Source organism: Microtus pennsylvanicus, chromosome 12 (genome assembly GCF_037038515.1).
Source record: "Microtus pennsylvanicus isolate mMicPen1 chromosome 12, mMicPen1.hap1, whole genome shotgun sequence".
NCBI classification, from domain to species: Eukaryota; Metazoa; Chordata; class Mammalia; order Rodentia; family Cricetidae; genus Microtus; species Microtus pennsylvanicus.
In genome coordinates, this window is record NC_134590.1 from 3,502,603 (window position 1) to 3,530,492 (window position 27,890).

The window sequence follows — 27,890 nt, forward strand, 5'->3', positions numbered from 1 at the left end:
AATCAGCCAACGGAACAACAAAAAGGATAACATGCCCAAATAAAATACATAAGCATGAAGTCTAAATCTCTCATAGATTATTATATTCTTTTGATCTTTAGTGGTTAAAAAAAAGTAACCAATTGAACATACACACTTCCTGCTTACAAAACCCACAAAGGCTAGGAAGAGGACATTTTAATTGAAATAACACAGATTTAAATTTCTGCTTAACCAGTTTAAACATATCAAAGCGATTTTACTCAAAACATCTGTAAGTATGGCAATCTTTTTCTGTATTCTATTTTGCCCCAAGCTACCAACTAAATTGTAATAATCGTGGCCATGTGTTCACAACTGGAAATGCTCATCTTACCCTATGAATGCTGGTCAGCCGGGAACTCTGCAATTAGTTTTGATCTGAGGAATTCCTGAAGAGAAATCATATGCACATTGTTATATTTTATGCATCCTAGGACTGCAAGATCATTTTTTACTTACATGGTTCTCAAACTCCCAACATACCTAAACATTTTGTTAAACACATAAAAATGAAACTTCTTATTTATTTATTTATTTATTTATTTATTTATTTATTTATTTATTTATTTATTTATTTATTTATTTTTGAGACCGGGTTTTGCTGAAGTTTTTGAGCCTGTCCTGGAATTAGCTCTGTAGACCAGGCTGACCTTGAACTCACAGAGATCCGCCTGCCTCTGCCTCCCGAGTGCTGGGATTAAAAGCAAGCACCACCAATGCCCTGTTCAAAAATCCATCTTTTAAAAAACTTGAGGCAGAGATGATGGCCTTTGACCTTTCAGTAAAGGTCAGCAGACACTCGAGGCTGCTCACAGCAGTCACTCACAAGGCACAAGACATAGTTCGTTTTAAAAGAGAAAGAAACACAGTATCTGAGGCATTGATCCTTATTTGTCTTTTACAAGTAAAAATATCTTCGTGAGAGTTTCCTCCATGGAGTTTGCTACTTGGTCACTCCTGGCCTGCAGCGCACAAAGATGCCACCATGAAGCTCCACAGGCATTATGTCCAGATTTCCTCCATACCCTCATGCGCCTTTTCATTTCTGATAAAGCATTAAAAATATTTCACTCTTAAAAGCCACTCCCTGTTCATTGCTAATAAGGCTACAGATGTCTCTGAACTAGGCTTATATGACACGCCCTCTTCCTTCTTCCCCTTTGGGAACTGAACCTAGAACCTTGTCCATGGTAAGCAAGCACTCTACCACGGAGCTACATCCTCTCCTTCACCCTTGTTCATGTGATTCTTCTGCTGAGAATTCTAAACTGGGAGCTCTGGGCCAAAACAAAACGTTTAGTTTCTCACACGTAACGTCAATTGATGCCCCACCCTCTTACAATGTTACACCAATAATTTTTCTGGTCGGCAGGCTATCGGGTGACTTTGGAATAGATTAGGGCTTATCACTGAAACCCCGTCAAAAACAAACAAAAGACACCTTCACTAACTCCACACATGAAAAAGAATCTTCCTGCCGCTCCACTTTGCCTACTTCGAAAGGTAGGTTGCACAACCCACTGGGTCTATTAACTGAGTCCCACTCCTCTATTCAAACTCAGCAGCACCAGAGCCGTCTCTTGTCAAAGAAGCAGATGCGGAGCTCCGGGGAAGCTCTCATAACGACTACCTGTCATCTCAGGATGAAGCCACCACTGAAAACTAAAAGCGATGTGCCTCAGTTTCTTTATCCAGGCTAAATAAATCATCCAGACTAATTTTAGAAACCGTAACCACAGTTATCCCCTTTCTTCCTCCTCAGCAGAACACTGAAGTACTGAGCTGGAAGAATGAAATGTGAAAATCCTAAATGGCAACGCTGCTCAGAATAGAATAAATCGTGCACTTTAGGCAGGATAAAACGGGGACAAAGATGGGCACAGCAATTCTGGCAGGCCAGCTGCAGAGACAGGCAGCTCTGTTATCCAACTTCACTATGCTAATGAGTTACCAAACTAGCTCCATGTATACCACTCCCGGGCAGAGGCAGGACACACGCGTGTGTACTTTGAACTTGAAAACTCAGCCCTGTGACAGCCTAAGGATGGACTCTGGCAGCTAGAGAGGCCAGGCTGCTGAGACTTTTCCCTCCCACCTTCCAAAGGTTCCCCCACCCAGTTCAGAAATTCCTTCTAAGAGCTGTAGAAGAAAATCCTCATTCTCCCAAGAGACTGAGGATTAAGGATCAGTTTTCTGATAGAGAAACAAAAGGCCCCAAGGTTATGACTGCATGAGGGGAGGAGTCAGGATGTTCTTGCTCTCTGCTGGTCCACAGGGATGGCAGAAACTGACAGCACACTCCTGTGCAGCAGAGCAAAGGGCAGCCACACAGTCCTGGAATCTTAACACAGCTGTCTTGTCAGGATAGGCACAAGAAACTTACAAGATGAAAGATGGAGCAAAAATCAAGATAAGGGTGGGAGTCGAACCCAAGGCTTTGACCAGGCGAGTGTTCTCTTATGACATCACTATGCACACTGCACTCCAGAAATGGCAGGAATCACAGCACCGTACTCTATCTTGTGCAATCTATATTTTAGGCTCTGATTGTGTAAAACCAGAGTCTCACACATCTGATTACATCACTGATTTGAAAGGCTTCAAAGCAAAGAGTTAAAAAGGGACATTTCAGCTGGGCATGGTGACACACTCCTTTAATCCCAGCACTCGGGAAGCAGAAGCAGGTAGATCTGAGTTTGAGGCCTGCCTGGTCTCCATTCCATCACCTGTCCTGCCTCGCACGGTCAGGTGACACTGCCGCGCCGAACTGACTGGCTAAGTTCCTGGCTCTATTTCCCTCAGACTGCTTTATGGTACATGTTAAACTAAGATCCCAAGTCCCCTGAGGACTAATTCAGTCTCTTGTTTATCTGTATCATAGGGACCCATCCCAGAGTATTTTCAATGGCTAGATGGAGGGGTGTTGACAGGACCTGCAAGGAAGATAAGGACATGGCTGTGACTTCCTTCTGGTCAGCCAGGATCCTGAGAGCTGACACAAAGGGAAAGTGAAGAGGTCCCCCCCCCCCCCCGCCGCCCAAGACTGTTCCTATTCAGCTCCTGGCTACTCCTCTAAAAATGTGATGGGGTTGGAGAGAGGATTCCCTGGAAAAAAGCACCAATTGCATTTCCAGAGGTCCCGGGTTCAATTCCCAGCACCCACATCATGATTCATAACTAGTTCTGTTCACATGTGATATAAAGCAAAAAAATGCAGGTAAAACTCTCAGATATATAAAATAATACCTTTTTTCAGATATTAGGCTCTGATTATGTAAAATCATATGAATGAACGGTCTGAAGACAGACGAACGGTCTGAAGAGGCCCTGAAGTTAGTGTGCCCTACGGAGAAGGGCTCAGACAAGCTGGCGGGGTCCCAGGTCTGCTCTGACGGCAGGGGAGGACTTGGAGTACCATTACTGTGTCGCTGCATGACACCAGACCGTAATGGATCTCATTACCCAGTTAGGAACCAAGAGTACATAGAGGGCTTGGCTCTCAGAAGGCTGTGCAAGCAGAGGCAGGCCACACATACAGTGTGTGCAGCAGAGAACAGGAGGGGCAGGCCATGGCAGAGCCCGGGGCGTTTTCGTCACCCGCAGCAGGTGCAGTCAACAGATGCAGAGTCCATCCCCCAGGAAGCATGCTTGTCGAGCACCCACCGAACAGGACATTTCGTTTCTGAAAGCAGAGCTGCCGTGGGACTCAGCCTGACTGGCTGCATTATGATGGGTGCAAGTCATTTCGAATGCGATGGACCCCTGGATAACTGCCACAGCACTCCTAAATGACCTTAGCATCTTACAGATTAGGATTGTATAATGCCACAGCACTCCTAAATGACCTTAGCATCTTACAGATTAGGATTGTATAATGCCACAGCACTCCTAAATGACCTTAGCATCTTACAGATTAGGATTGTATAATACCACAGCACTCCTAAATGACCTTAGCATCTTACAGATTAGGATTGTACAATTATTCTTCCACTTGAGTGGCCTCAGGCTACAAGAAGGAAAATTCTAAGATGAAATGAGAGCATGTGATTATCAAGTCAGAATATTGCCTGTTCCACTACCCTGTGCTTAATTCTGTCTTCTTCCTCCAAGACCATACCTACTGGGGGGCCAGAAACTTTTCCTGTATCTCACGGCCTGCCAAACACGATTTGCTCCTAAACATTGTAATTTCACAACCATATGAGCGAAGACCAAGTTGACAATGTTGCATGTCCATGGGATAATTTTAGTCTCTTAGAGCAAATCACCTCTGATGGGATCACCGCTAGGAAAGCTGTGTCTGCTACAATAGACTCGTGAAACAATACCAAACATCCAATGTTTAAGGTAATAAAACTAATGTTTAATGTTCGCCTATGGATAAATGGCCACAAAACACTAAAGTTACGCACTTCTTTTTTGGTTGAGGCAGGGTCTCATATAGTTCACAATGGCCTCAACCTTAATATAGCCAAGGCTGACCCTTGAACACCTGAACTCCCACCCCCACCTCTGAGGGTTAAGATTATGGATGTGTATCATCTTACCTGACGCTGAGGTGGTGGAGCTGAGGACTCAAGCCAGCACCCTACGGCCTGGGCTATTATTTCCGGCCCACATTAGAACGAGCCCTACAGCACAACCTCCCCAGTCACAAGTCACACCACATTTTGTCCTTCGTTAGCTTTGGGAACACTGATGCCATACTACTGTTGAACCGCATCCCAGATATCTGGTGACACACTCAGCTGCCTCCACCTGGGAGCTGTCTGCAGGACAAGGCTAACACACAGCAGTCCCCACCTGCTGAGTGGAGAGGGCTGTCAGGGTTACCCGGCAGTCAAGGTAACCAGTTCCTGTGCACCTTGTCAAGAATGGCATGAATAAATTAGTTACTTTTCTGTTCCTAGACAGCGGCAATTTAAAGAAAAAAGAGTTTATGCTGGGCGGCGGTGGTGCAGGTCTTCAGTCCCAGCGCTCGGGAGGCAGAGGCAGGCGGATCTCTGTGAGTTCGAGGTCAGCCTGGTCTACAAGAGCTAGTTCTAGGAAAAATCCAATAAATAAATAAAGTTTATTTGGACTCAGGGTTCTAGATAGCGCGGTTAAGATTCCATCGTGGAGGGGGAAGAAGCAGCACGCATCAGGTTAGGCAGCAGAATGAGACGCTGACTGCTCACGTGCTCTACAACTCAGCGGCACAGGTGAGGCCTTAAGCTCTCAAAGCCAACTCCTGTGACAAACTTTCTCTAGCAAGGCCGTATCTCCTCTGCACCACCTCCTGGGGACCAAGTGTCAAGTGCTTGAGGCCCAGTTCAAAAGCAAATCCAGAGTTCACACTAGCTCTGAGAACGTCAGCTGCATGCACAGCCTCTGCAAAAGCACTAGAGAGGAGTTCCACAGAGAATGTGACCTCTCTCTCTCTTTCCGAAATCTACAACAAGCCTTTTTGAGAAAAATAACATCTCGCTGGCTGGGAAGGAGAATGGAACAGAGTGAATGGATGGGTCTGACCTCGGCCCTCTGCAAATGCGTTACAGCTGTGAGGCTTGGTCCTCTGGTGGGACTCTGAGAGTGGGAACAGGGGCCGTCTCCAGCTGCTTTACTGGCTTTTGCGACCCCCAGCCTTAACACCCAGCCTTACTGTAACTTGATATGCCATGCTTTATTGATACCCATGGGAGACCTGCCCTTTCCTGGATGGAGATGGAAAAGGATGGGATTGGGGGGGTGGAGGGTGGGGCAGAGGGACTGGGAGGGGAGGATGGGGGAGGGCTGTGGCCAGGAGGGATGTAAAATAAATAGACGAACACACACACACACACGAACACACACGGAGATGTGCAGGGTATCACAGGCCTTCAATTCCAGCATTAGGAAGGCAAAGGCAGGTGGATTTCTGTAAGTCTGAGGCCAGCCTGGTCTATCTCCCTCTCTCATGATAAGTACAGAGCAGTATTCCACCTGTCTACCCCATGTTAATACTGCCTGTTCATGTTATAAATGCTTGTTCATAAATATGATTCCTAGTACCGACTTCCAGCCTTCCTGTGTATGCACACGCACATGCACCTGCACACAAATACACACACATGAATATGCATATATACATGAACACACAAAGTAGTGATAAGGATGAAATGAAGTAGTTTTTATATGATGACAAAATGAATTTCACTGAATGGTGTATAGTATCATTCATAACATAATTCTTAATATAACAACCACCTCACACAAACATTCAATAAACTAGTTTCCTGCAGAGATAAAACTTTAAAAAAAATTTTATTTAAAATGTGCATAGCCATGGAAAAGGAGGTGGCTTGATAGGTCACCCCCTTACTAAAACCCTGAGTTCAATACAGATAGGTCACCTGCTCACTAAAACCCTGAGTTCAAGCCACAGCACAAGTGGAAGAAAAGGTATAGATTTGCGTTACTTCTGCATTGATAAAATGTCACAGATACTGCCATCGATAATTGGATGGCACAATTACAGACATGTAACTGGCCTTACGTTACCACTACAGTATCAAACTGAGAAAAAAGCAACACCATCCTGTGGATGGAGAAGTGAGCATTTTTGGACCTTTCCTACCCATTGGTTTCTTGCCTCCTTTATTCAGTGACCAGTTCTTCCTCTCGGCCCCTACTAGGGTGGGTCAGTGATTCCTCCTCTCCCAGACCAAGGCAGGTCACAGAGACCAGAGTACTTTCTCCCCTCCCCCACAAGGTGGAGCACCGAAGGCTTCTGCACTATGACTGGGAGGAAGGAATGCTACACCCGAGATTGAGAATCTGAACAGACAGGTTTCACTGAGGTGCCCTCAGTCTGTTAGCAGAGGTTCCCGTGCTGATTTTGTTCAATCATAATTCTACCCAGCAACCATCTGTTCTGACAGTTTTGATTGGGCCTCTGGTTGCATTCTGAAAGTTGCCGCGTCATCTAAAACTCTGATTACATGAAGCAGTTAACAATCACCCTTCTGATGGGTCAGGATCAATGTCCTACCTGTCTACCCTAGGTTAGCACTGCTTGCTCATGTAATTTCCCCACTTGCTATCTCTGAAGTGATAAGATCCAGCAGTGTCTTCAGTGGTTTAACCTTTGTTAACATGGTAGGAAGGTGGAAGGGGCACCTCTCGCCTTAAGTCTATGTCTTGCTTTAGTCAAAGAGAGGGAAGGCAGGGAGTTTATTTGCCTGTCTCTTCTACCTTAACAATCCTTCGTATGTTGGTTGGGGGAGCATCTTCTGGTGTCCACACCCCAGAGGAACTGTCCCAAAAGAAAGCAAAGCAAGACTGAGAGAGAGAGAGAGAGAGAGAGAGAGAGAGAGAGAGAGAGAGAGTAAAAGGGGAAAGAGAGAGGAAAGAGAGAGAGGAGGGAGGGAGGGAGGGAGGGGGACTTCATAAATAAAATCTACATGGTCCTTCCTGGCCCACCGCTCAGTATCTCATCTAGTAAAGCAAAACAGGCAGGAGCTTCTTCATCCATCCCGACTGCCTACGAAGTAATTAAGACTGACAACCGGAGCAAGGATGCATTCCTGCTTACACAACTCATGCAGAGAGACACCTACCCGCTACTCTAATAACGGCAAGGTGGGAAAACCTGCCTTTAATTGCCATTTAAATGATAATTATACACACAGCCTGTTTCCTGGTAAATCTATTAAGATGCAGTTAAGATAACTTCATATCATGCATTTAAATACAGACTTTCCGAGAGGGAACATTTGGGACAGCTGGAAGGGAGGTGGCGGAATGGTTAGGGTGGCGGTCTCACATCCTTCCCCACTGGATGGATCTCTAGTAAGCGAAGTGTCAACTGTCAACCTATAACACAGGCCATTGCTGTTTGTATTACATAAACGTGGCTTTTTACCTACTGGAACCGACTTCACGGTTAAGTAAGGCAGCCATCACTCAAATGCTTAGGGCAGGGAGAGACGCACAGCAACGCGCAGCGTGGTCATTTATTAACACAACAGTAGCTTTTGTAACAAACCCATCTTTTAAAAGGTTGGCTTCACATCGTGTCTGTCCTGAAAACACATCTGCCTTAGCACTGGGGAATCAGCTTCTCCAGCTAAGTTAGATACTCCAAGACATGCGATATGACCCTAGTCATCCAAAACTGAGAACTATAAGTACCTTTTCTCAACCATTTACTACACGGACCAGGGGAGACGAGCTGTTGTGAGGCAGAAGCAGACACAATAAACGGTGCTGTAATGCTTAAACTTAACTGGTCCAAGTCACTTAATGCCCATCTTAACAGCCAACATTCTTGATGCTGACAAGCTAGATGCGGTCGGTGTCACCCAGGCAAACAGGGCACATTCCGAGTCTGTCATCAAGAAAAAAACCAACCAAACAAACAAACCAGCAAAACTATCATCACGGTCTGGGGCAATGGCTCAGTTGGCAAAATGCATGAGGAGCACCCAAGTTCAGACCGCTAGCACACACCTGAAATGCAGTGTCACGTAGCAGAGACAGGAGGCTGCCTGGGACTTGATGGCTACCCAGGGCTTGCCAACTGCTAAGCTCCAACTTCAATCAGAACCCCTTATCTCAAAAAATATGATACTAATGGAGAAAGACTCCAACACATCCCCCGACACACACAAAAGCTCCTCATCATTAGGCATGTTTAATGTCACTGGATTTGACACTTACTGGCTACAGTAAGCTTTACATTTTGTACGTTTTTACCAAAAACAGTCATGCAGAATAAGAAAACAAGAATTGCAGTTAACACAAAAGGATTACACAAATCAAATATAATCAGCCTCAGTGTTCCAGAAAACATAACACATTAAAATACTATTTCAAACACACCAATCTTGCTTTATCTATGGTGTATACGTTCTATAATAAACAGTGACTTTTCAATCAGTTTATTCATAACCTTTAGTTAAAAGAATTTGGTTAAGCAAGATAATGTGATTCCCCAATGTATACAGAAGACACTTAATATTTCTTTTCTTTCTTAAGTGTATGGGTGCTTTGCCTACATGTCTGTCTGCACACCATGTGGGTGCTAGTGCCTGTGGAGGTCTAAAGCGAGCACCGGATTCCCTAGGACTAGAGTCCCACATGGTTGTGAACCACCATACAGGAGCTTGGAACTGAACTGGGTCCTCTGAAAGAGCAGCCAGTGTTCTCAAGCGCTGAGCTGTCTCTCCAGCCCTGCTTCGGGTACTGAATGGCCAAGCCCATGTCAATACTGGGCTTTTAATGAGCCACGCTGACGTCAGCGTCAGGGGACTGCAACAAGGCAAGCAGACGATCCCTTTTAACTCTGCAGCTCACACTTTACTGGTGGGATCTGCTTCCTAGGCACCTGGGACTCCCCTGAATAGGTCCTCTGGGCCACTCAGACCTCCTCACCAGTTAGGCTATGGCTGCCTTGACACTCACTGTGAGGGATAGAATCAGAATATTTAAAACCTGCTGTCTCCAGAGTCTCCAGTCACAGGGCTCCCTAACACATGCCCCTTTCCAGCTGGTTATACAGCCATTTCTGGGTAACACAGGAAGGTCACACACCCCTGCCTGGTACATTTTGGAGCCCCCTAAAAGCAAAAGCAGATCTCAATTTTTATTTACAATTTTCCGTATTTTTTATCCCCAGGTCCTCACTCTGTTGGCTTCCTTGCCATGCCTGGTCCCTCACTGAGGCTAGCTTCGATGGCGGCGGTGTGGAACGTGTGTACTGGAGCACATCCAGGGCTGCCTCCATGGCCATCTCATCTGCATCCACCCCACTCTGGTCCTCCATCTTCAGCTTTCGCGTCTGTCGTTGGCCTCAGAGCTGATATAAAAGGTAACTCTGAGATCACTCCAGTGGCAAATGTAAAAGGATCTCCTGCGTGACCTGCCAGCTCTGGCTGGCGACAATGGGTGGAAGCAGCACAACTCTCCCGCCACAGCTTTATTTACATAGCTTGGTTCCAAGGAAACAAAGCAACAAATGTTGCCACTGCCACCATGTAACATTTAAGCCCTCCTACAAAGCCGAAAGGAGCCTTTGAAAAAGGCCCAGAGGCCCATGATTCCCGGCAGAAGAGAAAAAAGTGCAGTGTGGTAAAGTAGGAGCCTGAGTAAAGCTCTTTGATACATCTACCTTGAAAGTTCTTTGTGAGATCGACCTTGTAATGGAAATGCGGGTGGACAGCGGACCACGAGAGTAAACACCCGCGACACTCAGCTGCAAGTCCAGCTTGCCTGCCTCCTGAATGAGACAAGACCTTTCACCACAGTGCCCGGAGCCAACACACTGATTTCATCTCCTCTTCTCCCAGGAAGAAAGTGTGGGAAGTGAAACATTGGGCAAGAGCCCCAAGAGAAACAGGTCACTTTTGAGAAAGAGCAAGCTGTTATGTCATGGAAGCTTCAAACTCAATGTCCACTTTCTTTTTGTGGTTGAGTCAGCACCTCATGTTTCCAATTTGGTGAGCAGGGCATCTAGGGGCCAAAACTCTCTGTTGGCAGGGTGAAAATGTTTGGTGTATGTTTAGGGCAAACGCGATACCCTTCCTCTATCAATGGCGACAATCCAGCTCTACTCTATTCTACTGTAGTTTAAGGGCTCTGCTTCCGGCCATGCTTCTGACAGTTTCCCTGCTACCCAGGTACACAGCTGCCTTGTCTGACCCCCTTTCAAGTTCAATAATTCTGTAACATGATGCCCAGAACTCAGGACAATTAAGTTACTAATATTACTTCATTAAAGAGGAGAAAGCCCAGAAGTAGGCACAGTACTCTGTGTGTGTGTGTTGTGCATGAGTATGAGTGTGTGTGAGTGTGTGTGTGTGTGAGTGTGTGTGCGTGTGCATGAGTATGTGTGAGTGTGTGTGTGTGAAACTGGGACCAAGACCACAGACACAGCACAGGCTGCATAGGAATCCTCCCAGAAGGGCCAATACTGCCCCTTGAAACAGTGCCAACAAGTTCTCCTGGAAGGTCAAATTCACCTTCAGAGATCACACATTAAGTCCCCATGCCTGAGTCAATGACTTACAAAGGCATTCCCTTCCTCTTTGACACTCTGACGGCTCTGATGACCACAGGCTCTCGTAGCTCTCCGTCCCTTCCTCTCATAGTCCCTATTATCCTCTGAGTAGTCACTCCATTAACGGATCTCTCCTCCCACTAGCAATGAGCTCTGAGGTCTGGTCAGTATATATTATGCTGATTAATGTATCCCAGGCTTACCATGCAGAAGCAGCCATTGCATATTAATGTGCAGATAAAGGGTTGAAATTAGACTCCTGACTTGAACAGAAACCACAACTATCTTTCCATAATCTCGGCTTCAATTTACCAAATTCCACATGACAGCCCAAGGTCCCTGCCTGCAGAGACTAAAGACTCGCTGAACCGCCCATCAGCAGGGAAGGGGGTGGGCGGGCAGGTGGCTCAGCACCATCGGGAAGACTCTGGGGTGCGTGGGAGCACATGGAAGCTTCTCACACAGGACCAGGGGAATCACAAGGTCCAGCTGCAGCCTTCTGCACCAGCCTGCTTTCTGCCCCAGAGCTCCTCAGGACCCTGAGGCTTCACCAGGGAGGAAGCCATGTTCTCTCTGGGATTTTAGCTTATGAGACAGAAGTCATATTCTTCATTTGGAAGTTGAACATGGCTTTTAAACGAGGGCGGGCTTTTCTCCCGGTCTGGTGCACATGCAGCTAGACTTTCAGGTCTGCTGCAGTTTCTCCTGTGTACAGCATACGAGTCTCTGCTGAGACGGCCTTTTTCCAGCCAAAGTCAAAAAGTGTGAAGAGAAAGTGAAAGCTTTCTTCCCTTCATCCTTCATAAAAAATACCTTTCCTATTTATATTCTACAGTGCCATGTGTCTTTATCGTCGAGCATTAGCCGTTCAGGAAACGCCACCACAGAGCACTGCTAGCTGGAAGACGGGCAGGTAGAAATAAGGAGTTTTTTATCTGCCATCAACTTGTGTCATGCCCCAAAACTGGCCAAGAGAAACTGAAAGAACGCCACATCTCGCATGGACTCTGACACTGTGTGAGTCTTGTCCCAGGTGATGGGGGGATGGGGTGGCTTAAGCTCAAACCTGGTCTTCAGAAGGAACGTGTGCTTTGGTGGAAGAAGACATAAATCTGAGAAAGTGAAGAATTGGGATGCAAATGTCATAAGTCCCTCAAGTAGGGGAATGGTGATCACTGTAAGGTACAGAGCTGGGGAGGAAGGGGCAAGGAACAGAAGGAGGGGACTCAAAAGTGGGGCACACCATGAAGGACTGGGGGCACACCATGAGGAAGTGGGGCACACCATGAGGAAGTGGGCATACCACGAAAGATGGGGGGGTACACCATGAAGGACTGGGGGTACACCACAAAGGACTGGAGATGACAACACAAAGGACTGGGGGCTCAACATGAAGAACTGGGGGACACATCATGAATGACCCCAATGTGGGATTCTCTTCTGTATATGTGTTGCTTTTATTGGTTAATAAATAAGCTACTTGGGTCTATGATAGGGCAGAACAGAGTTAGGTGGGAAAAACTAAACTGAATGCTGGGAGAAGAAGGTGGAGTCAGGGAGACACCATGCAGCTGCCAAAGGAAAAAGACGCGAACTGCCAGCTGGAACTTTGCTGGTAAACCACGAGCCTCGTGGTAAAATATAAGATAATAGAAATTGGTTTATTTAAGATGTAAGAGCTATATATAGATAGATAGATTGACAGATATCTCAATACACTTAAGCTATTGGCCAAGTGGTGTTGTAAATAATATAAATAATATAGTTTCTGTGTGCTTACTGCAGGACCGGGAAGGACAGAAACCTCTGCCAACACGACCCAAACAAAATCAGAGTAGAAAGTCAAAGTGAGCTCAGGGGTTAACAGATCGGGTGCACTGGAATTGTTGAGACAGACATGACAAAGATAATGGAAAAGAGATTAGGGTCAAATATTAAATAAAGTTTCAAACATCAAGATAATAAATTTTCAGAATGAAATCCAAGCCCCACGCCTAACAGATATCTGAGTAATTATTGTTTGGAGGAGCAGAAATAACTTCGGGAATTAACAAAGATTTTCACAAGAAGAAAAGAATTTAGACTGGATCTTACATTTAGTAAGATGTCATTGAGCAATGGAACAGTGGGAAACTATCTCAGAGAACATATTACATTTCAGGGATATTAATTTGAGAGCAGGAAGTCTAATTTACATTAGAATGTATATCTGATAACCTCAAGAAGTAAAACATAAATAGGCTTCACAATTATAATTCCAAGTAGAAAAATCACAAAATGCTATAAAAAAATCAAATTTCCAGATTTGCCTGGCACATGATACAACTAGATAAAGCAGTTAGATTTTGGGGAAGCAGAATTTTTTTCAAAGTCTTAACTGGCTTTTTTTTTTCCAAAGAGAAATGAATTTGGTAAGTGATATCTTAGACTAGAAGGTACCTGAATATTTCAGTAGATTAAAAACTTTATCATACTCTTTAGAACAAATAGTCAAATTCTTCACGCAACGCTTTAACATGCATGAACAGTCGTGTAGACACATACACACACAAAGGACACGAGATTTAGCATGTCATGTAAACCGTATAATAGACAAGTTATCACCTCAATATACGGGGCTGTAGGTCACTGGACAAATCAGGCATCATGTCACTCCCAATCAAATCACACTGACTCTAATGATGGGCCAGCGCATCGTTTGTTTCACACAGGTGCCTAATCACACACTGTAGAAGGATGACTTCACCCCTAGCTCTGACAGTAAAGGAACCCACCAGGCAAACATGAAGACCATAATTTGGCTCATCAGCATCCATGTTTAAAAAAAAAAGTCACAGAGTGAGTGGTTTGAATCCCACAGCTGGGACGGTAGACACGGGAGGGTCCTTGGGGCTTTCTGGTCAGTCAGTGTAGCCAACCAGTGAGTTCTAGGCTCAGTAAAGGAGCTTATCTCAAAAGTAAGGTAGGGAGCAAGTGAAGAAAACAGCAGACATTGACTTGTGTAGAAGTGCGCACACAGACACACTCTCACACACGTGCACACTCACACACACACGTGTGCGCACACACATGGAGCTTGAACAAACTAACTTACCAGTTTAAGCACTGGGAAATTTCATTCTGTGAAAGTCACCGAATGGGGAAGAAGGACCGTCAAGGGAGGTGTCACAGAAGAACAGGGAACCATGGGAAGGGAATGAACGAGAACCTATCACGGCAAACACGTATGACAATGCTATAATAAACCCTTTACTTTATATGCAAAATTTGAAAGCTATTTTGAATAAAAGAATGACAGTATGAAATAACTAAATCTAAATCGAACTAAATTTGTCTCTCCACTTGGCAGCAACGTTTTTCTCTCCTAACCACGTACTTAAATATTTCCCAGGAACAGGCTGAGTGGGCAAAGCAGGAAGTGAAACCGAGTATGATCACCGCGAGAGCTGAGGGCAACGAAAGACACTTTGGAACTAGTTGGCGTGCTATTAACATTTCATTTAAAAGTCTATTCCCCTGGCAACATCAATGTAATCAGAGCCACCTTAGAGGGATCTCAAGAGGTAAGTCTTCAATTTGCTGTCTGGCAACTGGTGTAGTCTTTTATGCAAATGCACTTTGCTGCAGTGGGGCTGGCCCACATGACATCTGAGTGACTCACCCCGCCCTGCTGAACAGAGAGCAGGGGGAAGCTCTGCTTTCCACTCTAGTGAATGTACTAGGAAAGACAATTCATAATGGCCCACTTCGGGGAACATGTGGCTTCTGCTTCTCAGATAACAGATCCTATTCCTCTGAGTTATTCTGGGGTCTCTTCTCCTGTAAAGTCTAAACTTCTGTGCAGTCACACAGGCACAGTAAGAACTAAAGAACGATGATTCCGTTGTGCAAGGTGTTGCTAAACAAAGCTCGCGGCTGCCTCTCCTGAGATGCATACTATAAAGCTCCGTCATTTCTTCGGCTCTGCAATCATGATACATGTCCTAGGAGATTGGGTGTGGAAGAGGGTCTAGAAAAACCGAAGGAATTCTCCCTCACTGATGTATTTTCTTCTGGCTTTAAGCAGGGCTGAGTGAGTCTAAATACGTGATGTGCAACACTGAGCATTTCCTAGCAACCTAAGTAAGTTAGAGCCTCAATGACCTCCAGCCTTAGCCCCTGCCGTCACGGCGACAAAGCAAAGGTAACATGAGTTCCCTGCCCATGAAGCAAGCCTACTGCCGTTACAAGTTTGAAGAAAATCTAAGAAGGAAGTCTGATTAAATAATCAGTGGCTACCAAGTCCTTCTGAGTGTCCATGTACACGAGCACACTCATGGGAATCGTGCAGACCCCACGGCTAGTGAGTGTTCGATAAACCCCTGATGGCCATTCTGCCAGGGCACGGCCACCCAACCTGTTCTTCTGCCACTGTGTTAAAGAAGGCGGACAAGCTGGAGTAAAGCTGTAATTGAAATGAAATTTAAAGACACATGGATAAAGCAGGGTAGTGGTATGTGAGAGGGCTCAGGGTGAAAAGGGGCTTGCTGCCAAGCCTGATGGCCTGAGTTCAAGCCCTGGGTCCCACACGATAGAAGGAGAAAAATACTCCTGAAAGTTACCGTCTATCCCCATGTATACCAAAGCACACACCTACACACACATGCAACCTGTGCGCGCATGCACACACACATGCAGATACACACATGCAGATACACACACACACAATCTTTTTTAGAGAAGCAGACCAGCGCATTAGGCTACCTTTCCTCTAGGTACCCTCTCCCGTCTCTGTTGCCCCGCCCCCCCATCAGACATTACACTTTCATTTTAGAGTTGTTTTGTTTCCATTCTCTTGACGGGAGAATTGGTTGGTATTTGCTGAATTACAGGCTGAGGGGGGAAAGGAAGCAAATTGATCTTTTGCCTCCCCTTATGACACATGAAAAGGTCAGGGAAGGTCGGAAACAAACTGAGAAAGGGAAAGAGATGAGGCCCAGAGACTAACTCTGCACACGGAATTCTAAGTCTGGGGAGCACTGCTTTCTTGAGTAGTTACATACACCATGCCCTTGACTTGAAGGAAAACGCAGTTTCAGCTGGAGATTGGTGGTGGATGCTCGCCTGACAAGCATAAGGTCCTGCGTTTGATCCCCAACCATGAAGGAAGAAGTAAGAGAGACACGTGTCTGGGGACGAAGATGAGCCTACTCCGACACCAAGTACTGAATACTGATTTGTACTGGTTTTTGATGGGTGTAGTCGACTGGTACGCTAGAATTAACCACACCAGCTGAATACAACAGATCTAGTTTAATAATTGAAAACGGGGAAACTCACACAATGGGGGTCCAGGGAACACCGCAAGCAGAGAAGAGAGCGAGGGCACCTGGATCCCAGGTTTTCTTCCCTGGCCCTAGGCGGCCACACCCTAGCCAAATGTGATTGGCTGAGCTTCCCCATCAGGTTTTGTTCTGTTCTGGTACAGGGTCTCACGTGGCCCACCTGGACTGCTGCTCACCAGGTCGCCAAAGCTGACCTTGAATTTCTGACCCTCCTGACACCATCTCCCTCCCAAGAGTTGGGATTACAGATTTAAGTCACCATGCCAAATTCAAAGCATGGTGTTTTCTCAACCATTGGAGCTTCTCCTGAAGCTACCAGAGTCCTAGTAGATAATGGGCATCCTGTCTTTAGGGGTACACAGGGGCTGGAGGGGAAGAATGAGGGGGCGTGGTCCTGAGTGAGGAAATGTGTTCAAGGTCAGCATCTCTGTGAAGACGTAGTGAGGACATTTGGGGCTTCAGACTTCCAAATAAAGCCCATGATTGACTTGACTTGGAAAAGATAATCCTAGAATCTGAAGGAATGAAGCAATATTTTAAGTAACATTGAAAGCAGGAGAAATACTTTGGTCAGAGGTGAAGTGAGGGGAGCAAGGGGGCCAGAGAACACTACAGGGATAACTGAACTGACAGGGTATGAGGGTCCGGAGCAGGTAATGTATGAGAAAGAACAGGAATGATAGGTTTAGGAGGAACATGGGGCTGGGAATGGCTACCCACAGTGGGAGTCTCAGTGGTCAGCTCTTTCATGTCAGATCAAGAGTAGTTAACATAACTGAGGGTTTTGGCTTAGGGTTTGGCATACCTAGCCTTTAGCTGGAAAGTGCTTACAGAATGTTGCTGTCAAGAGGGACATGCACATGGAAAGGCATAGAGGGAATTACAGGGAACCTGCTATCCACACATTTACATGTTTTCCACAAGTTGTTCCCTGAAGGGAACGGATTCTGCGGTCTTGGCATCAGACGAGCCACTAAAGGGACAAATGACAAGCCTGATTCACAGGGCCACAGGGCCAGTAGCCGAGGAGAGAGGGGGCTATACTTGCATGAGTTGTGAAAGGCTAAGTTTGCACAGCTTGTGGACTTTCAAGAAACACAGGATTAACAGGCAGATAGAAAAGCCAAACAGAGCCCAGGGCAGGTGTGTGTGTGTGTGTGCACGTGCGTGCATGTGTGCGTGCATTTGTTAGGCTGTTCATTTCTACTAAAGGCTCTGTGATCCTGAACTCGGTAATATGTAAAAAGTACATTAAAAGAACAAAACAGAAACAAATGTAGCCCCTCCACAAAGCAATCCATTTACACGACTGCTCTCTAGACAATCCCATTTAGAGACAGGAAACTTAATTTATGACAGCTTAGTAGAACAAGGCATAAACCTGGCTTATTGCTTATATAGAGTTGGGGAAATAGATACAGGGAAATCATGGGCTCCAGGCTAGTCTGGGTTACATGGTAAGACCTTGTCTGAATGAAAAACAACTCCAAACATATGTTATAGGATGTGTGTGCACTCGCACGCACACGCACACACACACACACACACACACACACACACACAGAGAGAGAGAGAGAGAGAGAGAGAGAGAGAGAGAGAGAGAGAGAGAGACTCTTCTACCAAGCATCTCTAAGAAAAACATCTACTTGCACTTGGCGCCCGGCTGGAGTCAAACAGGACGACTGGAAGTAATCAAGACTCATTTCTGAAAGACTCCCAGCACCCCGGACCACTGCAGGTGCTTGTCGCCTTCCTGATTATGTACAGCCTGCAAGGCTTTTCTTTACATGTTTCTTCAGTATGTGTGTATATATATATATATATATATATATATATATATATATATATTTATATGTATATATATGTATATATGTATATATATATATATATCTGGCTTCTCTCAAAGCACATGGACTAACTTGTGTTCTAAACTACTGGTCACAGAACCAGTGAGCATATTCAGTTCATCAACATCAAGAGTAACAAGAATTTTAGAAGCGGTGTTCTCTTTTTGATGAGCATCAATGCCCTTTCTTTGATAGCTTTGAGTTGGAGACTGTATCCTTGGGCAGTGTAGTTTAGAAGTACTTCTTTTCTTTTGCTGCACAGAGTTTATCTGTGATTTGTACACTGACGCTTACTTATTCTGTCTCCATCTGCTAGGGGCTCTGCCCCAGGTGCATGGGTTCTCTGTGGAAATCACTGAGTTTCCCAACACGCCCAGACAATACAGACAATACTTGGAATACATCAGTCCTGTGCCCATTCCACTTTAAGAACCGATCATGTGTTTTCTTTAGCAATCATGTCACATTCTCCAAGATCCAACTTAATTTAAAACGACTTCTATCTATCTACCCTAAAGAAACTCCTCCGGGAGCTGATCAAGGCTCCCAGGGTCTCCAGGTACCCTCCCTGCCCACCTGTCTGAGGGAGGCCTTGTTGAGGCTCCTCACCTGCTGCCCTATTCTGGTTTCTGGTTTCCTCTCTCACTTCCTGTTGGTAGCAAGTGCTCTAGTTCACATTTCCTTTCGGTATTTTGACCCCAGGTACCCGAGTTTAACATTTGTTGTTTTCATTGTTTGAGACTTTGTTTTGAAGATTAACCTGGTCAATGATCTAAGCTCATCTTTCTCCAGCTGCATAACTTAACGATTAGGAGAATTCTAGCCGACTTTTCCTATCAAGGCCATTGTTCTTTAGCCCCACCACGAAGTCTAACCACTACCCTGGTTGATGAGATAATCATAATGAGTAACTCAGTGTAATCTTTTTCTGGCCAACTAGATTAAGTTGGTATGAATTATTACATAATCAAATCCAGGAAGAAACTATTATTCCAGACTCATTGAGAATGACATGAAAACTCCAACCTCACTAAGAGATGCATTTATTGAAGTGACTGATGTTACAACTTAGATGTTAGAAACTATTGTGATGCTTGCTTTATGAAATGCAGACAGCACAAAACGCAGGCTGCACCTTTTGAAGCCATTACAAGATGATCAGTTTAATTCACAGGCCAGTAATTCCAAACACATCTAGAATCTGAGTAAGGTAGTACTCAGGGTGGTGCAGAAGACTAAGCAGTTGGTGGCTCTCCTTTCATGAGTGATGACTCAAGTCAGCTAGACCAGAAATAAAATCTGAAGGGCACACAGCTGGCATACAGCTGTAAGCTGCCTACTGTGAGTGATAACGCGATCTGTTTCCCCTATTTGTGTGAGTGACTTGCGAGCAAGATTGCAATCCACCGAGAGCATCTCTCCTCTGCAGCCTGAGGCTTTCCATGTCCTGGGGACACCTCTACTGGGTTCCTCTGCTTGCACCATGAACTGCACAGTGACTTCTCGATTTTACTTGAGGAGAAGTTGATCTTTAAAGTCAAAGTATGAATCGCTTACAAAATAAGACTCCAAAACTTGAGAAGACTTTTGCTAAAGGAACTTCGCTCACAAGATTTAAGGGCCAGACAAGCACAGACCCAGAGTTCTGTGCCGACCACGAAGTAAATAAAGGCAGCTTGTTCGCTTTCAGTGTACAACACCTTAATTCACATTTTAACCTCTGATTACGGGAAATTCCAACCACACACAAAAGCAGAGTGAGCCCACAACAGAGCCCATATGCCCATCGGTGATGCAGTAATCACAACAACCCCCTCTCTGGGTCATCTGAATGACACTCTAGACATGGTTTATATCTCATTTCAACGTACCTTCAGACTCTTAAAAATATAACCAGAATACCATAAACACACCCAGTGGCTTGCTATAGATGTTTAACTAATATTCTGAAACAAACGAAAGGCCCAACTCTGGAATCGTTACTGTGTCATTCACACCAAGGCTCACCTCAAACCATCAATGAGAGTGCATTGAGACGGACATACAGATACATGTGCTAACTTATATGACACTTCAGCTCTGCAGGAACACGTGTGTCTGCTCATGAGTGCACAGGCACCTCACGGAGGCAAGAGGTCCATGTCAGATGTCATCACTTTCCCCCTTAGACGAGCCCTCCCACTCATCTGGAACAGCAGCCAGTACGGCCCTTGGATGCTGTCTCTGCACACTGAGTGCAGTGTTTTCGTGGTGCTGGGATCTGACTCATCCGATAATGCTAAAACTTGACCGAGTTATGTCCTCAGCCCCTGACACAAAGACTCTCGAGAGCATAGGTAGCTGTAAATTATCGTAAAACTCAGAAGAGATGGATATGTACTACTCTTAATACTTATTAAACTTTTATAACTTAGTTTTCCTAAGTTTTTTTTTTTATTTTATGTGTATGGGTGTTTTTGCCTGCATATATGCCTGTGCACTGTGTGCCCAAGGTCAGAGGGCGGCAGTGGATCCCCTGGAACTGGAGTTATGGATGGTTGTGAACCTCCATGTGGGTGCTGGGAATCGAATCTGGGTCCTCGGGAAGATCAGTAAGCGTCCTTAACCACTGAGCCATTTCTCCAGTCCTATAACAGTTGTTTTTTTTTTTTAAATGATTGTTTAACAAGTGACTTGCAAAATTCCTAAAAACTTAGGAAATAATTTTTAAAGCCGGTGCCATGTTAGCATCAACACACCCAACTCACGCTGAAGTAACTGGTAATTCTTGTCTAGATTCCTCTGTCATCTCTGTCCTCTCCTCATCTCTGCGGTGGAGGATTTAAGCTTTGGAAAGCTGCACCAAGGTTAGGTGTCCAACCTGCCTGGGTGGTGCTTCCTGTTACAACAGCCTGCTTGCTCTTTCACGCTTCTGGGGGTGAAATGAGATGCCCTCATGAATGTCCACCTCCCTATCACCAGGGAATTACAACTATGCTTCTATCTTTTGTTGTCCACTCTCAAGTCTCAAGTCTGCAAAGGGGCGGGAGCAGGGAGTTGGAAGAGGGAAAAATACATCCATCCTGAGCACATGAGCATAAGCCATTAATGGATTTGAAGCTGAAGACGATGGGCTATGCTGTGAGTTTGTGAGAATCAGTCACTGTGGTGCTGTTCGGAATCAGGTGCAGTGGACCAAGGCAGGTGGCAAAGCCCAAGTGACCTCCAGCCTGGATGAGGTCACATGACCCCACCTTGAGCTTACTATATCCAAGCAAACTTCCAAGGTCCAACCAAGCAATCTTTTTATTGTAAAACTTAATTTTTTTCTTTTAAACACTGTACTAAGAAGATTTACAACAATAATATAGTAAACTATGAGGACCCCACCCCACGTGCTCTTCATGTAGTTCTGACAACGATCAGCTCCTGACAATGCCCACGCCCACTCACTTTCCAGCCAGTCCCAGCGCAGGTGACGTCACCCACAACCACTCTAGCATCTCCTCTCCATCCTTCCAAATCCTACAGTGCTCCCTCCTCAGCAGTCCCAGCAACGGTGCGACAAGGGCTCTTTGGGACATTTACCTTATGCTGGACATTCATGATATCACTGACCTAAAGGGCAGAAAACCTCTTTGGTTATATATGTATTGCAAGATTTAATTATTAGCAGGGAAGAGACTGGTGGGCAATTAGTTTTTACAAAGTTTGCTGACATTTGGCATACTTTTATATAACACGTTGACTGAATTCCTTCTGTGAAAACTGCACTGGGAAACCGTACACCACTTGGGTAGGAAACAGTATGGCAGGGAGGAAAACGGGTACAGAGCTCAGGGGCCTGTGTCTGTTCCTCTCTTCTGCATATGTGCTGTACAGGAATGGTGGGTCCCCTGAGCCTACCCATAAAAGCAGGACAGCAGTTGCCATTCTCCTTCCGAAGCTGTCATAACCCACTGTGACTGTGTCTCTAAGGGTGGCTTTGAAACAGAGGTACACCATTTACAGCAAGTGTGGGAATGACTGGCTGGACCACCACACAACAAAGAAATCTATTGCTCTGGTCCTGAATATGAAAACTCTCCAAAGGAAAAAAGAGGGAAAGAGAAATGAAGGCAGGCAGAGCCAGCAAAACAAAGCTAACGCCATCCTTTCCACCGTGTTAGAACTGGACGAACCGAAGGACGCCCGGCAGGATTGCTAGCATTGCAAAGGGGCTCTGACATCCCTGCTGGACTAAATATAAAATTAAAAGACATGATTCAACACGGGGGTTTCCTCTTCCGGTAAAGCTTCAGAATAATCTAATGAATCGGTTATTATTCTGTTTATACCCCCACAGCACTCTCCAAGATGCTACCCTCTCGATGCTGCACTCCGCTTTGCCAAAGCCAATGGATCATTTGAGATCATCATAGATGACAAACGTCTATCCCATCACCGCCGACACCACTTCCATCACAAAAGGACGGAGGTCTCTCCGTGCTCCAGGAGAAAGGAGGAGAAGTGGATTCACCCAGAAAATATCACACTGTGAACCACACTACTGTTATAGGGGAGAGAAGAAGAGAGGCTTAGCCTATGTAACACGTGTTCTCGGACATTATTAACATTATTGAGAGTTTTATTACAAGAAAATGACAATTACAAGGATTGGGGACATGGTTTGTGTGATGGGGAAGCTTGGTTAACCAATTATCTTTAAGAGGTGGGACCGAGCTAGGGTGTGGCATGCTGGGACAGAGAACAGGTGCACAGCCCAGGTGCGCTCTCTCTGTGTGGTTCCCTCGCCACACAGCTGAGCTTGGACTTCTCGTTCCTGTTTCCTGAGTTTTTCCCCTTATAATAAATAAAAATGTAATTGTTTATCTTTAAGCTGGTCTGTTTTTTTCCCGAACTGGGTTAGCTTTTACAGTTTGTGTTTTTAAAATATGAATAATATAGGGCAGCCCTGAGAAGTTTTTTTTTAAATGAATTTGAGACCTTAATATCATCTTTGCAATAGTGGATGAAAACAACAGCTGTTGAGCCTGGTAAATCCAAATGAGATTATCAGGTCAAAAAAAAAATCATAGAAACACACAGAGAACATTTTGGACCCTTGTATAGGGACAATACAACACCAAAATAAAGATATTATGAGGGAAAGAAACATTTTGTTTAAAAATATTTTTTAAGACTTGACCATAATACTTCACACCCTGAGAATTCACTGGCGAGGGAAGACACAGAAGATGTACCAACACTTCCCTTCCTTTCTCCCATGTTTGCAGCCACCTCCACGGCACACAGTCCCTGCATAACGTACATCTTATTCTCCACAAGCACACAGATTTTAAACACCACGACTCGCTTGCTTTCTGCAAAGTAAGGTCATAAGAGAATCAACTTTCTTTGCACAGAGTGTTAAGTAACGAGACTGGCCAAGTTACAAACTTTGTTACCTCTCAAGGACACCAAAGAAAGGTCACAGTTTAAGACATCTAACAAATAAGATGAATTTTTTAATTTACCTTCCAGATGTATACTTCTTTGAGCAGACAGCACTGACAGCCTTGGAGAGGAACTAGCACTAATACGTCTCAAGGTTGTTTACAATGTCCATCTATCAACATATGCACTGATAATAAAAGACCATGTTCTATTTTCCCACCTGCGGAACAACGCTGAAATTCACGGGCTATTCTGCTCTGATCTTACAAGCCAGTAATAAGTTTTCTATGATTGGAGAGATGGCTCAGCAGTTAAGAGCATTTATCATTCTTGCAAATTACCCAGGTTTGGTTCCCGGAACCCACATGTGGCTCACAACCACCCATAACTCTAGTTCCAGAGGATCCAACAGCTGATTCTTATTTCTGCAGACAGCAGGCATGTATGTGGTGCATTAACACGCAGACAAAACACATACACCTAAAATAGAATCAATACATCTTTAAAAATCCCATAGATCCGATGTATTAAGCCTAATTTCACAACAATAATGTGGTTCTACTTTCAGGACAAAGAAGAAAGTCAATGAAAGCCTAGTTACAGAGCTGGCACACGTCCATCAAAGGACAAGACAGAGACTCCCTACTAGCTCCTCCCAGGTAGACTTATGAAAGCAGCCCTGTGGCGACCCAGCCCTAGGAAGCCGGTGAGCGGAGTCAGAAATCATGGATAAATGTGGTGCAGTCAAAGCGTCAGAGCATTCATGAGATGATAAAATGTGGTAATCCCAGTGTTTCCTACCGATTAATTAAAATTAACGCTGACAACAGCCACATGGGTTTTCTTACAGATCAGGCAAAACATAACACAACCAGCAAACACGACATAGTATAACCACCACGTGACTGCTGAAAAGGGGATCAGCACAAGACACCCCAAGTTCCAGACAGAGGATGGATTGCAAAGGCACTGTTCTGTAACCCTGAGACTTAAAGGAGCTACAGAGGAGGCAAGAGCTGAGCCACTGTGAGGACCATGCCCCAAGATCACAAGCTTGCCCAAGCAGAGGACTGCTCTCTAGAACCTGGTCTAAAGGTGGGCATGGGTTCAAGGACAAGAATCAACCTGGAAGTCATGAAAGCAAGGCATATTCAAAGCCAGTATCTTCGTTCAGTCCCATCCCATTACTATACAACAGTGGCTGACTTAACATCCAAGTTTCAAATGTCCCTGCAATGTTAGCCTCTTTTAAAGGCTATCGTTAAAGACTGTTGCATTCTACAAATTTAGATGATCATCGCTATCAGGAAGGTAGTGATTGAAATTACCAATAGGTAGCATCATTTAAGTGCCCATCCCTGACTGCCTTCGAGTCCCCAAAGAGCTGAAGATAACAATGAACTTCTGTGCTCCTATCTTCACCTCCAGAGTGGTGGCACACGCCACACCACAGCTAACCAAGTGCGAGAGAGCCAGGGCTCGGTAAAACTGGCCTGCAGGGGCATTTCAATTGTACTTCTATGACTGCCTGAAGACCTGAGAGAGTAAAGCAGCCCCACTGGTCAGCCTTACAGACCAGGTGGTGCCAAATGAAGCACAATTAGTAAAAGCTCAGGGTCAGAAATTGGGGTTCAGCCTGAAGATCTGAAAAGCAAAACAGGCAGCTACTTGCTCTTACCTCTATCTCAGTCTGAAATGGTGATCCTGCCTCCAGGACTCTCAGAATGAGACTCTGTCTGAGAGCTGTCTTCCCCGGACCCCCGTCTTATATTCCTTTCTAAAGCTGGGATTAAAAGTATGCACCACCCGATTTCTATGGCAACTAGTGCGGCTCCTGGGATTAAAGGTGTGTGTTACCATAAGCTTTATTTATTGAAATACAATTGAAAAGGCACTACACACCGACTTACAGTCCCAAAATGTTTTTGTTTGGGATGGGGCCTCAAGTAGCCCAGACAGGCCTGGAATTTTGTATGTAGCTGAAGATAACACCTTGGACCCATAATCCTCCTGCCTCTACTTCCCATATGCTGGAATTACAGGCAGGCACTACTATGCCAACTTCAAATCATCAATGAAAGAGTTCTGGTACTGCCAACCCTTTTAATCAAATCAGTACCCAAATCAGCTGCTTTAGACGCACAGTACAGTAGATGTCCACAAGGAGGCTGAAAATGAACTCATATCTATTCTACCATCATCAACCTTAACATTAGCTACGATACGCAGCCTCTCAGGATGCCAGCTTCATCACTAATCAAAAGCGAAATAATTCCTGCTGGCCTGACTTCTATTTCCACACTGATGATAACATCAAAGCAATGACATCTCCCTCCACCCACAGGTATCAGGGAATGGTAGCCTATGAAAGAGGAGACTCCTCACAAATACAGCCTCTGTTCTCCTGTATTAAACCTACCAATGTGGCCCACGGTGTCCTAGCTCCCAGAAGACAATGAGCCATCAGGACCACAAGTTTCCTAGTCTCAGCAAACCTCACCCGTGCGGGAGTCTATTCTCCCCACAGAACTGACTCCACTTCCTTCAGACCTCTCCTCATTGGCTGGACTGTGAGAAGATGGTTTCTTGGAGGATTGCATAACCTGCTCCGCCTCTGAGAGGTGACAAGATATGGGACTTAAACTAGCAAATGTCAGTAAGCACAGTTGACAGGAACCACGCTAGGATCCTTCTGATAAAAGAGAACAGCCAATCTGAGGGGTTTTTTCCCCAAAATTTCTTTGACATTAGTCTCCTGTAGTAACAGGCTGCTTTTTTGTCCCGGCCGCCCAGAACTGTCACTTCTGGGTCTCTCAAAAGGATTTTCCTTAGCCAGGTGTGATGGTGCACACCTTTAATTCCAGCACTAGGGAGGCAGAGGCAGGTGGATCTCTGTGAGTTCAAGGCCAGCCTGATCTACAGAGTGAGTTCCAGGACAGTCAGGGTTTTAACACAGAGAGACCTAATCTCAAAAAACCAACCAACCAGCCAAACAAAAAAGAAGCCTTTCCTTTACCCCCAGCACAGTCGCGTGGCTGCCAGTGTCTTTTGCCCAAACAAATTTGGTGTCACCTTCTGCTTCTTTTTGTCCTTGGACCACTCTTTGGAAAGCCACGTGCTAGGCACAGAGGTAAAAGGGTGTTTCCAAGCGCAGCTCAGGCTGAGCCTGGGCCAGAGTTGACTGGACGCTCCAGATCAGGTTCCAGTGCCTTCCTTCCCTTCAAGCTACAAGAAGGGGGAACCCTGGCTTGGACAAGTGGATGCACTCACTGTAAGTCATGTTAAAAATGTAGTGAGCCAGGGACTCCTCAGACACCTTCAAATCCTTGTCAGAGCCATCACAGCAACAATGAAATGGGCGAATACAAGGTCACTGGGTGAAAAGAAAGGAGCTCACACAGGCACAGAAGCAAGAATGGAAGGGAGTTCTCACGTCACAGAGCAGTAGGCCTTTATGGCAGTTTGTTTATTTGGCTCCAAAGTTTGAGTGCTGGTCCTGAGTAGGTGCGGCTCAAGAGTGACTGTGTTACAGCATTCGAGGTTTAGCGTCCCTAACACTCTTGCTTCTAGCAGCGTTTCTAGTAATTAATTTTTGCTACATATATTTATCTTACCATTGCATTTTTGTGCTCATCTGTAACCAAGCTAATCAAATGCAAATGTGGTTTGCCCTGCAATGGATGAACCATGACTTACCCATCTAAAACACAGCAGAGTTATTCCACATTGTACATACCATCTAAGCAGACACAAAATAAGCAATACAAAATTTAAAACAAAGACAAATTTAAAAACAGTTCTTTAGAATTGAGCAACTGGGTCATTTTGCTTAATATTTGGGTAGTTTGAGTACCCAGGAATACGATGCAATGTAGGTTAAAAACAAAGTGTGGAGAAGCCACTGGGTCTTACAGAAATCACAAACTTTTACAGAATCTAGATACTCTTTCACTGTAATTTTAAAACAAGCATAAAATAAGCATGTATTAATTGACTGTACAAAAAATTCAGGGGTAAGGAGCAAAATAAACTGTTAGTCATCAAGGCTGCCTTTTATGAAGTTAGAAGAAAATTTGATAAAAGTCAAGTACCTTGAAGATTGGACATCCTAAGCAGACAGAGCTCCACTCAAAGATTAGGTTGAACGAGTGTAGTTTATGGCCGGGAAGCATTAATGATTTCCCCCAGTACTCTCTGTTATCAATGAGTTAACAGACGTCTGTACTGAAGACTCTCCACAGACTTCTGTGGGCTATTCTTCACCCT

General features: G+C 45.1%; 1 protein-coding gene across 5 annotated transcripts in view; it reads right to left on the reverse strand.

Moving 5' to 3' along the window:
• Lrrc8b (leucine rich repeat containing 8 VRAC subunit B) overlaps window positions 1-27,890 on the reverse strand; it is a 65,015-nt gene that overhangs the window by 22,940 nt on the left and 14,185 nt on the right. For 2 of the 5 annotated variants that reach the window (XM_075944265.1, XM_075944268.1), the window contains exon 2: window positions 356-410. The exons of 1 other annotated variant lie outside the window; for it this stretch is intronic. The gene's annotated coding sequence lies outside the window, so the exon portion shown is untranslated. Of the gene's footprint in view, window positions 1-355; window positions 411-21,641; window positions 21,703-21,776; window positions 21,798-27,890 lie in introns of those variants that run through there. 2 more of the 5 variants (XM_075944266.1, XM_075944267.1) reach the window with 2 other exon arrangements.